Here is a 13,057-nt window from a genome sequence, read left to right on the forward strand (position 1 = left end):
CAGGACATTTTCATACATAGAAACTGCTTAAATAGTGGCAAACAATTATTAAAGAAAATGGCTTTGCAGTTAGATCATCAGGACGGGATAAAACACCTTGGATTTGGTCCAGGGAGAGCGTTTGTACATTGTGAAATGATTTTCCTGAAAGGACCAATTCAGCTTTTCTTCCTGCACCCCTGAGCTGAAACCAGAAAAGCACCATACAAGCATTCTCTCAGCCTTAATGGAGTAATTTGGTATAGTTTAGAAACTATCATTGTCATCAAAGTTAATCATTGACGCCCGCCAGGACATCACGTGAAAAGACAGGACGAGATACATAAAATACCCATCATGTTTTCTTGTAAATACAATACAGCCAACAATTGTGTGGTTATGGGAACAAAGGCATGTTGACGTGGTGCCATCAAATAAGGGATAGTTTGGTCGGCACGATGAACAACGTGTAAACCCAGCTCGCCATTAAAAGTGACCTAATAGGATCACTGACTATTTCTTATTGAGCTATATTAAAACCAAACCACATCTCGATGATAAAACTCACTTTTCTGTTAATGACATACTGTCGTCTAGCATCTATAAGAATGTATTATGGTAAGGCTGGAACATAACAAAATGTTGAAAAAGGGAAGGGGTCTGAATACTTTCTGAATGCACTGTATAAGAATGTATTGTGGTATGTTAATCCACAACATGGTGGGATTTCTGAAAATCCAAGTGAGTGATGTTTTGTCACCTCAAACTTGAACAATCTGTGAATACTTCAACCTGACCGGGAGCTGGGGAGTTCACAGTGACTGTTATGGTTTACAGTGCTGTCATATAGGTCTTTATTGTGTTTAGGAGGTAAATTGACTAGATATTATATACCTTTACGCAATGGAATTTGGAGGAGGGCGCACTGCACTGAAATTGCAATTGTAAACAAAGTTTAAAATGATGGAGTAAATACATCCGTCTGATACTCCGTGACAGAGGAGAACAGATCGAGCGAGCTGCTTTGGTCTGAAGGAAATGAGAAAAGAGGTGCCGAAGGGCACATGGACGAATGATGTTACCAGAGGATAGATTGCTTGATGATGAACACGATTATGCCTGTTCAACGAAGCAGCAGCAGCAACCCTGAGCGTTTACCTTAGTTTGCCATCCCTCTCTTACCTTGCTAGAAATACCTATCCAAAGTGATTCTTATTGTTGACAAAAACTTGATCTGCTAATGGTTAGTTAAAGTGGGAAGCATGTAGCTATGATGCCTTTTCGTATTACACTTTCACAAGTTCTGTTTAAGTGTCAGTATTCGCTTAGAATGTACTTTTCATAGGTAAACGGTCTGTGCAGACAGAGGTTGGAGAGGCTTGCAGATAGAGGGAAGTATTTCGTACCGGGAGAAATGGCACTCTGCTGACAATCCTCTGTCTGCCTCTGGGCCCCCCAGCTCCAGGTCACGTTCTCCTGTCAGATGTGTGTCTGATAATGCAGAGAAGATGGGCGAAGTGTTACTCTCTCTACAACAATTTTCACTCCGATTCATGACAAACACCTTGCTCTCTGAGTATATAATGTATCTTGAGGCAGATTAAAGTAGTGTGATTTCTTGTCTCGAAAAGTGAGATTTTTTGTTCAAACATTTGAACTTTGCCAAAGTTTTTCTGAGGAGATCGATGTTATGGTATAAGTTATGTAACATGTTATTTCGAAATGTCTTTATTATTATGATATGACAATATGAGTTCCAAATACAGCAGTTTATAATTGTAAGTCCACATTTTGCATTCCTACTACCAACCTTACTGTTGTAGCAATTTGGACTTTTCAATTTCCATGAAATTACCCAGCATGTTGGAGCAGAGGTGTTGATAGCCCTCAGACATTCCACTTTCTCTTTTCCCTCACTAAAGGGATTAATCTTGCCTTCTCTGACTCCATTTCCACCGAGTTTGTTTCCTGCTATCACCCAGACACCACACACCGTCTCCATTTTTCAGCCCCCTAGCAGATTAAGTTAACAAGCCGAGCGCCCTCGTGGTGACACCCTGTTCTGTGGACGCCCACCTCTGCCTCTAAGATAAATGTGCTATCACCAACCACATGACCCATGACAAATGCAACCCAGCTGAAATAGACCAGTTACTAGCTAACCTCCTGTCAACTGAGGGCGAGAATGTCTCTCCTTAGTCTTTTAAATTCCAGTTGTTTGGAATTGCCAGTCTGTTTTTGAAATAAGGTAAGTTTACCACATGGGCTAATGCTTCATTCATGACCAAGTGGGAAGGATGTAGTTACAGTATCAGTTGTGAAATCGTGATTGTAAGTATGAGTTGGGGTGCATTCACATGCTTTGAAGTGGGAAATTCCATCAAGCATGGAGATCATTGGAAAGCTTGTGATTGTTTTGCTCTTTTTATATCTAGAACTGCTTTTACTTTCTGAATCAAAACTAAGATGAAATGAACCATATCATTGGCCAGCTGGCTACAGAACAGTTGTACCTACAGTATCAACAAACAAAAAACGTGTCACAGCTGTTAATTAACCTAAATGCATGGCATGCACGAAATTCAATATAAGCATATGTTCAAAAGCTTAGAAATGCATTACAATTTGTATTTTGTTCTTAACATTAAGAACAAGTTCTGATGATACCGCCATGCTTGCTATCTTTTTTGTTGACGTAAGACGTCAGAGGGCTGCAGGTGGGAGCACAGGGATGACAGACGAGTTTCCCACTAGAAACTACACGTTGGAGGGGCGTTCAAGTGTATTTCTCGCAGTCGTCACTCATATTTTACGAATTTACGACATGTCAAGAACGCTGCATAAAGGTCAGTGATTCTCTCAAGAGAGCTCATTCAGCTGTGAGAATGATTCTCCTCCATGGTGTAAGAAAATTCCGTCTTCCTGAGGCAGCTTTATTTGAGGAGTGAATGTTCTAATTGCCTTTTGGGGTTTTCCAAACCATAACTGAGGTTTTAGTATATATTTTAGAAGGAGAAACACATTTGAGAAGGAGAAAACACATTTTCAAAATGTTTTCCAAGAGAGAATAATGACCTCTAATGCTTTACAGTATTTTTACATTGCTGTATCAGAATTGTTCAGGTTTATAACCAGTAACAAAGACTCTATCACTCAACATTTCGAGATATTGGGACTATAAAGTTGAATCTGTAAGAAGATGATTCTGAGATATAATTGGCTTTGAACTTCCGAACCCTCATTGGTTTGAATGGTGTCATCATTTTTTATCTTGTATATCTTTTAAACTTAACAACATGAATAATCATGGATTATAACAAACTGAAAGGGTGCCTATTACCTGCCAATCAAGCAAACGCCTCTTCCACGTTGGTTCAACGTCATTTCATTAAAATGAGGTAGGAAACAATGTTGATTCAACCAGTATGTGCCCAGTGGAAAGTTTCAGTCATGGGATTTTTGTTCTACTTTAACCCTTGTCAATACAGTAGGTCTCTATAGACCTATAGTAATAGCCTACATCTGCATTTTTTAGGACATTACATTTTCTGTGGATTAATATATGGTTACAAGCAGTGGGTATTATATTTAGAGTTAGCAATCTAGTTCATATGTTTTAAGTTTCCACTTCCTCAGGAGTTGAACCCCAAATTAAATAGCCTATGGTATTAGTTTGAGCACATAAAGCTGTATGTAATTCATCTCTATTGAACAAATGTTGATACATCTACTGATAGAATGACAGGGCCAAATGATTGTCCCAGTCTGCCTCTGATTTTGGGGTATTTAGAGTATGAAATAGATCACCTTGTTCTGTTTAATGTTCTCTATGTCAATAACTACATTTCGACAAAAACGCAGATAAAACGTTATAGTCCCACGCTGTCAATGTGTACCTAGATGGGTCCTACTGTGGATGTTTACCAGTTTTCAAGCCGCTTCTCATACAGGCCATAGGTCAGGTATTGACACATACTTCTTATTTTGAAAATAGGAGGCATCTATCTGTGAAGGGAGTATACCTGGTTGGGTTTTTGGCAGAAGGTCTGGGTCAGGTATTGAATTGTTTACATCTTTCCTAGCTATGAGTGTCTGCATGAATATCAGCTCCAGAGAGCCTGTCAGAATGATGAGCTAGCTAGCCGTGCCAGAATGGGTAGATCTGTCTAGTCCAGCCAAATTGTAATGGGAAAAGGTGGCGTCCTGCTGTTGCACCGCACAAAGAGGGCTGGATGGTGAGATTGGAGATGACTCTTCCAACGGAGACCCTTGAAGGGAAGTGATACCGAATTCACATGCTTTGACCTGGCACTGACGTGGCATGTATGTATCTATCAGAAATCTGCTATTGCTGACAGTTTTACAGTCCTTGTGCATTCGTGAAACACCCAGAAACACCAAGAAAATTATCATGTGAATTGAATGCAAGGGACAGGATGTAAATACAAAAAATGATGCTTTAGTTGCATAATACCGTACCTTTGTGAAATTAAGAATACTGGAGAACGTTGCCCTTTCTCCAACACAACTCTTCTCATTAAAACTCAGCACCAGAGAAACAAATAAAACTGAAGAAAAAAAGGTATCTTCAGGGCTAGTCTTAAAGTGGAAGATCTCTCTCCCATTTCTGCGTGTTCCTGCAACACAATGTTTAATTCACACTGTTGAATTCTGTTGACCTTCAATCCCAATCCCTCCATACAGTGTGTTAGTTCGCTTCAGGCAATGAACAAGCCTCTAAATATTTAATCACGACTGAACACAACCATATGCCACTTTACAAATGACAGGGAACACATTGACACTGCCAATGTTTAGATGGGGGAACAGTTAGGTTTTTTATTTTAGCACCAGCTGAAACAACATGATGTTCAAAGCGCAACGGTTTTGTTTTTTACACTAGAAATGAAACTGAGAAATTAACAAAACAACCTCATTATACTGGCATTCAGTTGTAAGTAATGACTCCCTATTACATTTTACTTGAAGAGAATGGCCACTTGAATTTGCATTAACTATACAGTGGGGCAAAAAAGTATTTAGTCAGCCACCAATTGTGCAAGTTCTCCCACTTAAAAATATGAGAGAGGCCTGTAATTTTCATCATAGGTACACTTCAACAGGTAACGAAGAAGTAAAGAAGAAGTTACAGGTCTGTGAGAGCCAGAAATCTTGCTTGTTTGTAGGTGACCAAATACTTATTTTCCACCATAATCTGCAAATAAATTCATTAAAAATCCTACAATGTGATTTTCTCGATTTTTTTTCTCATTTTGTCTGTCATAGTTGAAGTGTACCTATGATGAAAATTACAGGCCTCTCTCATCTTTTTAAGTGGGAGAACTTGCACAATTGGTGGCTGACTAAATACTTTTTTGCCCCACTGTATGAAAAAGCTACAATAGTGCATATGACACTTCAACACGACTAGTTTGACACTTTGACCATTTTTTCTGTCATCTTACGTTACATTATTTCATACCTCCTGGCCCTAGTCATAACAGCTATCGTGACCTTTTAGCCATAACATGACATCAGCTGTTATGATTCCTTATGCAAGTCTTGTAGTAGGCCTATGTACACTTCATATATGCTTCTACACAGATGAGAGCATATTAGGAATAACATAACAGGCTGAACTGTCTGCCACAGTACAGGTCAGAGGGACTCTGAGGGTTAACTGAGCCAGTCACGTCTGGTGAAATGCCCTGTTGGGGCTCTTAGGATGCCACTTTTAATTAAGATATCATTTCTCTCCATCTGCAGGTTGCTACAGGCGCCTCGCCTAGGGATCCATGGCCAGGCAGCTGTAATATTTGGTCAGTGGGCTTAAATATATATTTTTTTTACTAAATTGAGCTGCTGGTTACTGATATGGTGAGCATGATGCTTGCTTCAAACATCTCTCTGTTATCGACAGAAATACTATTTCAAATATCTCAATTACTTTCAGATATTTGTTGAATATTGGAATGTATTTGAAATACACTTGGAAAGTATTGTCAGGATTTGAAAATGCTCAAATACACTGACTCAAGTACACTCCCATACATTTAACCCAGGTATTTGAAAATAGTGTATGAAATAAGAATTCGAAAATACTTTCAAATAGTAGGCTATGCTGTATATATGAAATTATTTGAAAATACTTTCAAATACTTTTAGTAGAAGTAGTTGATTTGGGCAATATTATTTGAAAATACTTTCAAATAGATTCACCCAAATAAACATATACACATGTATTTGAACCCAGTTGTGGTTATCTGTAAGGGTCATGATAAGAGACTGGTACAGTCCTACAGTATTGACAGTAGCTCTCCGAGACATCTACACAGGGCCATGATAAGAGACTGGTACAATGATAGGGTATTGACAGTAGGTCTCTGAGACATCTACACAGGGCCATGATAAGAGACTGGTACAATGCTAGGGTATTGACAGTAGGTCTCCGAGACATCTACACAGGGCCATGATAAGAGACTGGTACAATGCTAACGAGGAGGAGTAGTAGGAAGGATCGGAGGATCAATGCGCAGTGTGGTAAGTGTTCATCCTTTTAATAAACTGAACTGAACACTAAATACAAAGTAACAAAAGAGAACAAACGAAACAGCTCCATCAGGTGCATAATCACCCACAATACACAATAGAAACCAGGCTACCTAAATATGGTTCTCAATCAGGGATAACGATTAACAGCTGCCTCTGATTGAGAACCATACCAGGCCAAACACAGAAATAGCAAATCATAGAAAAACTAACATGGACAACCCACCCAACTCACACCCTGACCATACTAAAACAAAGACATAATAAAAGAACTAAGGTCAGAACTTGACATTTTCGGTTTTCCCCCCGATTGAAAGAAAGAGTGTAAATTGTTGTGCTCAACATTAGGATATGGCTTTGGTTCCATTTCATCCTCATCTGTGCACCTGTGTATATGGGTTTAGCGACAAAATAGAAGTGTGCACAACTAAGGAGCAAAACAGACATGGTTGGCTTAGATTGTTGACAACATGTAAAACTTATTTAATCTCCGATGTTTATTAAAAACATCAATACATTTGCACAATGAGTACTTGTTGTCTCTCAAATACATAGTTACAGTTGTTGGTTTGCTAGCAAATGTTAGCTACAGTTGAAGTCGGAAGACATATACTTAGGTTGGAGTCATTAAAACTCATTTTTCAACCACTCCACAAATTTCTTGTTAACAAACTACAGTTTTGGCAAGTCGGTTTGGACATCTACTTTGTGCATAACACAAGTAATTTTTCCAACAATTGTTTACAGACAGATTGTTTCACTTATAATTCACTGTATCACAATTACAGTGGGTCAGAAGTTTACATACACTGAATTGACTGTGCCTTTAAACAGCTTGGAAAATTCCCGAAAATTATGTCATGGCTTTAGAAGCTTCTGATAGGCTAATTGACATAATTTGCGGATGTATTTCAAGGCCTACCTTCAAACCTTCAAACTCAGTGCTTGACATCATGGGAAAATCAAAAGAAATCAGCCAAGACCTCAGAAATAAAATTGTAGACCTCCACAAGTCTGGTTCATCCCTGGGAGCAATTTCCAAACACCTGAAGGTAGCATATTCATCTGTACAAACAATAGTACGCAAGTATAAACACTATGGCAGGACGCAGCCATCATACAGCTCAGGAAGGAGACACGTTCTGTCTCCTAGAGATGAACGTACTTTGATGCGAAAAGTGCAAATCAATCCCAGAACAACAGCAATGTACCTTGTAAAGATGCTGGAGGAAACAGGTACAAAAGTATCTATATCCACATTAAAAACGAGTGCTATATCGACATAACCTGAAAGGCCACTCAGCAAGGAAGAAGCCACTGCTCCAAAACCGCCATAAAAAAGCCAGACTATGGTTTGCATCTGCACATGGGGACAAGATCATACTTTTTGGAGAAATGTCCTCTGGTCTGATTAAACAAAAATAGAACTGTTTGGCCATGATGACCATCGTTATGTTTGGAGGAAAAAGGGTTTGCAAGCCCAAGAACACCATCCCAACCGTGAAACACGGGGGTGGCAGCATCATGTTTTGGGGGTGCTTTGCTGCAGGAGGGACTGGTGCACTTCACAAAATAGATGGCACCATGAGGATGGAAAATTATGTGGATATATTGAAGCAACATCTCAAGACATCAGTCAGGAAGTTTAAGTCTTCCAAATGGACCATGACCCTAAGCATACTTCCAAAGTTGTGACAACATGTCTTAAGGACAACAAAGTCAAGGTATTGGAGTTGCCATCACAAAGCCCTGACCTCGATCCTATAGAAAATTTGTGGGCAGAACTGAAAAAGTGTGTGTGAGCTAGGAGGTCTACAAACCTGACTCAGTTACACCAGCTCTGTCAGGAGGAATGGGCCAAAATTCACCCAAATTATTGTAGGAAGCTTGTGGAAGGCTACCCAAACGTTTGACCCAAATTAAACAATTTTAAGGAAATGTAACCAAATACTAATTGAGTGTATGTAAACTTCTGACCCACTGGGAATGTGATGAAAGAAATCAAAGCTGAAATAAATCATTCTCTATACTATTATTCTGACATTTCACATTCTTAAAATAAAGTGATGATCCTAACTGATCTAAGACAGGGAGTTTTTACTAGGATTAAATGTCAGAAATGTAGAAAAACTGAGTTTAAATGTAATTGGCTAAGGTGTATGTAAACTTCCGACTTCAGCTGTATATTAGAACAGCAGTGTTGACTGTTGAGTTTGTGCTTGTGTGTGCGCGCGTGTGTGTGTGTGTTTTTTAATGGGCGTTTGTGTGTGTTTACCCTTTCCAGTCTTTTCAAATTACAGTATAATTCATGTACTGCCTATTATCCAAAGGACAAGACGGCCGTGCAATCCAAGTTTCAAGATAGCTACCAAGGGGGATCTAACAACAGCCCATTCCTGTTTTCTAGCGAGTTCATCTAGTGGTCACCATTTAGAAATAAACCCCATCATCATCATTCTTATGGCTGTGTTGCACAGAGTTTCTTATCCACCAGCTGCCCCCTTGAAGCCTACCTGCCTCTACCCGCCTTAGACCTAGAATCGCAGGGTTGTGCAAAAATAAGTGCAAACCTAATCCTAATGAGTTTAGATTGTTTGATCTCCATAAGAAAGAGGCTGAGCTCAGGGGAAACGGATGATGTTGCCAATCTGCGTGTTTCCACTGGTTTGAATCTCACTGGGTATGCAAAGCCTGTAAATTGCATGAATCACAGATGAAAGAGTAAGAGTTCTTCCCTGTGATCGTCAGAGGAAATTAGGGAATCCATGTTGAGATTGAATTTAAAGAATGATGTAATTAAGAGACGTAACAATGGTTAGGCTTATCTTTTGATCATGAAAAACAATGCTGTGAGGTCAATGTGTGATTCACACATGCTCCTGTCCCTCTAAAGCTTATTGTAGAATCTCCTGACTCTTCCAGAGATGTGTTCTAATGATCACATCCAGAGATGTGTTCTAATGATCACATCCAGAGATGTGTTCTAATGATCACATCCAGAGATGTGTTATAATGATCACATCCAGAGATGTGTTATAATGATCACATCCAGAGATGTGTTATAATGATCGCATTTTGAGGTGTGAGATTCAGTTATATACTACATTCCTGTATAGTTACTAGTCAGTTATTATTTTCAAACAACTTTTTCATTCTGATCAATTTTTGAGGGGTTAGAAGTTATTGTTTTCTAATACTACTAAATAAAATGTAAACTACTATCGCCTACCTACCCATAGCATGCAGCAAACAAAAACCCCATCACTTGGATAAACAGTTTTTACATTAATCTGGGGTGACAGCAGAGATGTAATGAGTCGCCAATAAGTTTTCTTTTTAACAGCTGCTAAGCGTATAATCTTTATTGTTCTTAATGCATTGCATTACAGGTGGTAATTATTTAGAAGGCACCATATGGCTGTTTTTAATGATTAAAACAGCATGTTATAAATGAATGGATCTTTCATTTGGGCAAAACAAAAGGCCTCCTAGGACAGTCGAGCCAGTCCTGCATTCATCAGTGAAATCACGAGGAGAGAGCGTACCTGCATGGCAGACTGAGTAACAATGGGATGCTGAATCTGTGGTGATATAAATGATCTAGAAGAAAAATCTTGTCTTGCCGTGTTCTAGATAGATGGGACATATTAGAATGAATTAATCTCCTCCAAATCTTCTAATACCAGACATTTTACATGTGTCTGGTAACTTGTGGGGGATAATTATTTTAACTGGTTACTTTTTCTAAACTGGGCATTTGTGGGGAGACTTTTTCTAAACTGGCAATTTGTGGGGAGACTTTTTCTAAACTGGGCATTTGTGGGGAGACTTTTTCTAAACTGCCGATTTGTGGGGAGTCTTTTTCTAAACTGCCGATTTGTGGGGAGTCTTTTTCTAAACTGCCGATTTGTACGCTACAAGTCAGGAATCCTTTTCTCTCCCTCAGAGGCTCAGAAACAGGACTTATTGGAGGAAAGACACATTTGTAGATGGATCCCTTTGTGTCCCAAAAAAGTATAATAACTATAATTGATAGTCACCCTATCTCCGGCTCTCCTTTTTATTGAAAGCTTGTGAAGTGAGAAGCTGTATCTAACTCACATTGTCTGTGGAAAAGAGATTAGGACAGCCTCATTTGTCAGCTTTATCACATATCTTTAGTCCCCAAGGGTGTTAGAGCACCGGGAGCTCTTTCAACAACAAAAACATATTAGTCCTACATTTCCAAATGTGGATTTCACTGACATCAAACACAAATCAAAAGTGTAATGTGCGATATGTTAAGGCATCTGTGCTATTAGACAGGCTTAATACAGTATTGGTGAACAATTCCAGTTACAATCTGCTCTCATATCTTTGCTGATCCACCATACTGCCTGGATGCATTGTGTTTAAAATCTCTTGATTGAAATATTGAGGGAGCAAGATCAATTGACTATTATCTTACTGATGTCCCCTAGATAGAATAACACCTTGAGGACTTTGACTGACTGAGAGAAGGTGGATGACAGCTAAACTTCACTGCCTCCTACTGGGCCTGCTGTGGTCCAGAGCTCGTCTTACAATCAGCAAGAAGACAACCCAATACAACAATGTGTTATTGAGAAGGAACAGGTTATTACATGGGAATGAGAGTAATTGTGGAGTGTTACTGAATATTCTTAAGACACTGGGAATGAAACAGTCCAGATTTCCAATAGATTTTCACCGTAGTAGGATAACAGGTATATTGTGTGGAAATGTGAATCCAACCCCCCTCTCCCTGACAATAATGAGATGGTTATGCTCTCTTTTTGGGGCCTCGGAATGTGAAATGACATGGCAAATTTCACATTCTGCTCGGATATCTACTGCTCTCTCTTCATTTAACCCAAGCCATACAATGGATACGTCTTCCCTACAAACAGCTGATCTTTGCCCTTGCCCCTTTTGAGGTTGAAATTTTGGCCCACTCTTGCATGCAGAACGGCTTGCATGCAGAATGCAACTGCTCGTTTCAAATCCTGACACAACATATCAATTGGGATTAGGTCAGGACTTTGACTAGGCCATTCCAAAACTTAAAATTGGTTGCTTTTTAACAAATTTCATGTAGACCTGATTGTGTGTTTTTGATCATTGTCTTGCTGCACGACCCAGCTGCGTTTCAGCTTAAGTATGGCCTGACACAGAAGTATGGCCTGACATTCCCCTGTAGAATTCTCTGTTACAGAGCAGAATTCATGGTTCCTTCTATTAAAGCAAGTCATCCAGGTCCTGAAACAGCAAAGCATCCCCAAACCATCATACTACCACCACCATGCTGGACTGTTTTTATGAGGTTCTTTCTGTGGAATGCAGTGTTTGGTTTTTGCCAGACATAATGGGACCGATCTTGTCAAAAAACTTTAAAGTTTAAGGGGGCAATTACTTTTTCACATAGGGGCATTGGGTGTTGCATAACTTTGTTGATGAAATAAATTATATAAGTATTAATTGTTGTGTTATTTGTTCACTCAGTTTCCCTTTATCTAATATTAGGTTTTCGTAGAAGATCTGAAAACGTTCGGTATAAAAAAATATGCCAAAGTTGAGAAAATTAGAAAGGTGGTGTCACGCCTTGGTCATTGTATCTTGTGTTTTTGTTATATGTTTGGGTAGGCCAGGGTGTGACATGGGTTCATATGTTGTATTTCGTATTGGGGTTTGTATTAATTGGGAGTGTGTATTATTAGGGGTGTGTCTAGTTAGGCTTGGCTGCCTGAGGCGATTCCTAATTGGAGTCAGCTGATTCTCGTTGTCTCGGATTGGGAACCGTATTTAGGCAGCCTGAGTGCGCGTTGTATTTCGTGGGTGATTGTACCTGTCTCTGTGTTAGTCACCAGATAGGCTGTAATTAGTTTCACTCATTTGTTGTTTTCTTCTTCAGTTATTTCATGTACCGCATTATCTTCATTAAAAGTCATGAGTAACCTACACGCTGCATTTCGGTCTGACTCTCTTCAAACAACAGACGAACATCGTTACAGAATCACCCACCATTCACAGACCGAGCAGCGTGTGAACTGGCAGGATCTAAAGGAGGACGCTATGGACGGCAGAAGCAGGGATTATACGACGTGGGAAGAAATCGACAGGTGGGCGGCCGACCCAGAGCGAGTGCAGGAGCCCGCCTGGGATTCCCTACAGCAATGCGAAGAGGGCTATACACGTATGGAATCGAGAAGGAAAGCATTGCTATACAGAGCGAAAACCGAAGGTAAAGGGGGAAAGCGCAGAGAGAGAGTGGCTGAGTCAGAGAATAGACCTGAGCCTACTCTCCCTGTTAATCGTGAAGAGCAGTTGCAATGGGAGAGACTGCATCATTTGGAGATTTGGACATGGGAGGAGGAATTAGACGGTCAAGGACCCTGGGAGCAGCCGGGAGAATATCGCCTTCCCAAGGAGGAAATAGAGGCAGCTAAAGCGGAGAGGCGCATGTATGAGGAGGCAGCACGGCGACGCGGTTGGAAACCGGAAAGTCACCCCCCAAAAAATATTGGGGGGGGCT

The 13,057-nt window shown here is 39.9% G+C and overlaps 1 long non-coding RNA gene across 1 annotated transcript; it reads left to right on the forward strand.

The window, feature by feature from the left end:
* The first annotated feature begins 2,111 nt into the window (after nucleotides 1-2,111).
* LOC124047567 lies at nucleotides 2,112-12,221 on the forward strand. The gene is made up of 4 exons (XR_006841108.1): nucleotides 2,112-2,227; nucleotides 2,680-2,825; nucleotides 5,746-5,798; nucleotides 10,989-12,221. It is a non-coding gene; the product is annotated as an uncharacterized LOC124047567 (long non-coding RNA).
* The last annotated feature ends 836 nt before the right edge of the window (nucleotides 12,222-13,057 follow it).

This window comes from Oncorhynchus gorbuscha, linkage group LG11 (genome assembly GCF_021184085.1).
Source record: "Oncorhynchus gorbuscha isolate QuinsamMale2020 ecotype Even-year linkage group LG11, OgorEven_v1.0, whole genome shotgun sequence".
Lineage (NCBI taxonomy): Eukaryota > Metazoa > Chordata > Actinopteri > Salmoniformes > Salmonidae > Oncorhynchus > Oncorhynchus gorbuscha.